The sequence below is a fragment of the Lathyrus oleraceus genome, chromosome 6 (assembly GCF_024323335.1).
Source record: "Lathyrus oleraceus cultivar Zhongwan6 chromosome 6, CAAS_Psat_ZW6_1.0, whole genome shotgun sequence".
In the NCBI taxonomy this organism is placed as follows: Eukaryota; Viridiplantae; Streptophyta; class Magnoliopsida; order Fabales; family Fabaceae; genus Lathyrus; species Lathyrus oleraceus.
In genome coordinates, this window is record NC_066584.1 from 125483081 (window position 1) to 125486804 (window position 3724).

Consider the following 3724-nt stretch of genomic DNA (forward strand, 5'->3'; position numbering starts at 1 on the left):
TTTGATCATGGCAAGTGAAAATAGACATACAAGACATCCATCACCTAAATTGAAATGGGATTTTCAATTTACAATATGATCACACACCAAAGGAATCGATTAAATGGCCAATTAAAATGAACATTATTTCTAAAGGTTTAAATCTACCTAACCATGAATTAGGATCAAAATTAATCGAAAAGAAATTAACGACCCACATCAAGAATGGAGTCTACATGATTATGACAAACGTAATATGATATACGGATTAGAATGGGAATTAACCTAAAATCTAATCAACATGACAAAATCTACCATTAAACATGCTAATAAAATCATGAACAAAATCATTCCTAATGAAATAACCAAAATCCTAATGGCAAGATATACTAATCATGGCATGATAAAACTACAATTGAATTAAATTCTTAAAAAAAGAATCCGGATCAAAATTTACATGATGATTACACTAATTTCTCCACCTAATCTATATCCTAATTACTGGTTAGCCTAATTATCAAAACTATGCTAATCCTAATTAACAAAAAAATGTATTAATTCCCAATATTTCTAAAAAACTAAGAATAATCCTAATCAAGATCAACAAAACGGCACTGAGATTAACAAAATTACTCAGAATAAAATGATTAAAGATTAAGAAGATTAATGGGGGTGATTAGGGAAATCATGGGCTAGCCAAGATCATGGGCTTTGGGTGTGAGTTGTTGGATGGGAGGTGTGGATAGCCATGAAATGTTTGCTTCTGGCCCAATTCCTCCAAACACTACAACCTGTATCCAATTGCAATCGAGGACATTGCCCAGCCACATACTTCAATCAGAAGCTCAACACAATTCATACACCACATAATCCTCTTCGTGACGCTGCACTGGCACGGATTCATCAAACAACGTACAAGGAACAATCGCTTCAAACCCGCTTCGACCTTGCGCAAACAACCGAGAATCTGCCGAACAGCTTCAATTTCCCCCCTCCACGAAGGACTAAACACCGAATCCAAATCCATTTACTTATATGTGCGAAAAATTGAAGAAAACGAATTTGATACGAAGCAAGGGAATTTACCGGTTCGAAGTTTCGAAGCGAAGATTACAAGTTCTAATCTCCTTTGTGACCCTTCTCAGCATTGCAAAACGACGGCATGGCATTCATCACTCGATGATTCTGGTATGGAGGATCAAGTAATCTCCTACCTTCGATCTTCGCTTCACGTTTCTCCTCCTCTATGCGTGTTGCTCTGAATCCAGTTATTTGTCGTCAATTTCGTGATGCTGAGTTTATGTTCTTGATGAATGAGGAGGAAGGTGATTTTTTTATTTCGTTGTTCAAGAGTTGCGCTGAAGATGGCGGCGGAACGTGTATTGTGTTTTGGTATGCTCCTCCTGTTATTCCTTTCGAAAGGACATGAACAGGTAAGTCCCCTCTCTCTTCTTCCTTTTCTTATGCGTTCTTCTATTAATTCTCTTCTCCACCTTCTGTTTTTTCATGTGTCTCTAGTTGTTGAGATTCTGGAAAATGGTTAGGGGGTTTTGCTTTTGTGTCAGTTAGAAAGAGGTGAGGGTTTGAGGAAGTGGCCGGTTTTGGAAGTTGGGAGGTTGGGGGTTTTTGGATGCCATTCTCTTAAGGGTTGCAGTAAGGTGTAGAGGAAGTTGTTTTCAGTTGAAGAAGTGGGTTCTGTTGGAGGTTAGTTATGATAGTTAGAAGGGGTGGTTAGGATTCGGTTATGGAGTTGTGGCTAATGGTTGAAGAGAGAAGCTGATTTTTTCGTTTCTGTTATATTTTGTCATGTGTTTATGCAGGTTGAAATCCCTTTGTTATCGTTTTGTTCCTTCTGTTTTGTTTGGAGGAAGTTGGGAATTTGTGAGGTTGGTTAGAAGTTAGTTCTAATTCTGCTATGACAGTCGGTTACAAGTGGTTAGTGTTGGAGTGAAGTTGGAAAAGTTTGTCAGAATTTTGGTTAGGCAATTAGGACGGTTGAAGAGTTGGTTAGGTGGTTTCCGTATCGGTTGAAAAAAAATATGTCAAGAGGTGGTGAGGAGAGTTTTTATTCTATTATGAGTTGGTTTTTATTTTCGACGTTGATTGAATTTCCTTTGCAGGTTTTTTTTTGTTCTGCCGTTACAGTTTTTCAGGGTGGTCGGTTGTCGGTTTTGGGAGTCAACACCTTCACTATATTATGAGATGATGTTAGGGAGACATCCATGGATCAAAGTCAGTGGACATAATATTTGAGGTTATACTACTTTCAACCTTATCAATTGTCGTTATGATTCTGTTTCAGTTTGGTTATTCGGTTGGTTGGTCTTTGGCGGTTAAAAATTCTCTTTTTGCCTTGATAGGTATTATTAGTTAAAACTTTAACTGCTATTTCTTTTCCCTTTTTTGCAGGTTAGTTAGGAAAATGGGGAGATTTGAATTCGGTTATTACGGTTTTGGAGGTTATGTCCGTTATCGATTTGGTTGGGTCGGCATCTCTCTTATTGGCATTCTGCTACGGCAATTAGGGAGTTTTTGTTATGGTTTTCATTTATGAATTAGTGGTTTAGGGAATGGATTCAGAACTGGTTCTGAATTGGAGTTCCCGAATTTTCGAAACTAAATTTTGGGTTGTTTAACTTCATTCTGTCAGTTCTGTTTTGGGATTATGGAGAGAAGTTGAAAGTTTTTGGGTCATAGGTTTGTGAAGTAGTTAGCCATTTCGGTTCGAAAAATGGTTGAGGGACCGTTACGGTAGGTTATCCATTTCATGTTTTCTGAGAGGGAGTTCCGTTAGAATTTTGTTTTGATTGTTATGAGTTTGTTATGTGAATGTGTTAGATGATTCTATTGGAGTTAAGAGGAATGGTTATGGTTTAGTCCCTTGTGACTTTCTTTTCTGATATCATGGTATTGTTTTGCATTGAACAGGTGTGGGGAGCTTTTGCCTACCATTGAGTTATGCACTATTTCATGTTAACTGGAAACGAATGAGATATGCGTTGGTAGTGTCATATTGAAACTTGGTGGGATATTTCATGAAATGCACTTTCCTTATTGATGCTTTGATGCAGGCTTCTTTCCTTATGATATGCAGTGCTGATCTGATTTGGCATTGGTCAAGGAATGAAGCATATTTGACAAAGCGAAATATGGGTCAATGAGGAGTCAACATGAAAAAAAATAGGATTAGGATTAGAAATTAGGTGAGTTGACTTTGGTCCAAGTTGACTTTGATCCACTGGTTAACCCAAAAGTCAACAGTTGATCAAAAGTCAACTTAGGTCAAAAGCTTGTAATCTTTGTATGACTTGATTTTGTATGGCTTCCTCATATTTTGGTAATGAATTTGCAAGGACCTTACGGTGTAATGATGTATATGAATGAAATTGACACCTTGAATGAATGAATTCGATACTTGTACATGGTATTTGAAATGAATGATTTGATATGAACTTGAATGAATTAACTTGAACATTGATAGTAAATGAATGAAAATATTAACATGGTTTGGATTAACATGAATGATGAATATGACTATGACTTGAATGAACCAACAACATGAATCAATGGACACGACTTGGATGAATCAAGACCCAAGGACCAAAATGGACAATGATTAGGATCTAACCAAAGATTCAATGGACCAAACACCAATGGTGATGAAAATGGAATGAAGTGGATTTGAATGACATTGACTAGATGAAATGAAGAATGAACCATATACTTGAAATGACCAGATGAAATA

The 3724-nt window shown here is 36.8% G+C and overlaps 1 long non-coding RNA gene across 2 annotated transcripts; it reads left to right on the forward strand.

Moving 5' to 3' along the window:
* Nucleotides 1-689: 689 nt before the first annotated feature.
* Nucleotides 690-3386, forward strand: LOC127096201 (uncharacterized). 2 transcript variants are annotated; one of them, XR_007792707.1, is made up of 3 exons: nt 786-1412; nt 2100-2233; nt 2389-3386. It is a non-coding gene; the product is annotated as an uncharacterized LOC127096201 (long non-coding RNA). The 2 variants fall into 2 exon arrangements; XR_007792706.1 differs by having other exon boundaries at nt 690-2233.
* Nucleotides 3387-3724: the final 338 nt, after the last annotated feature.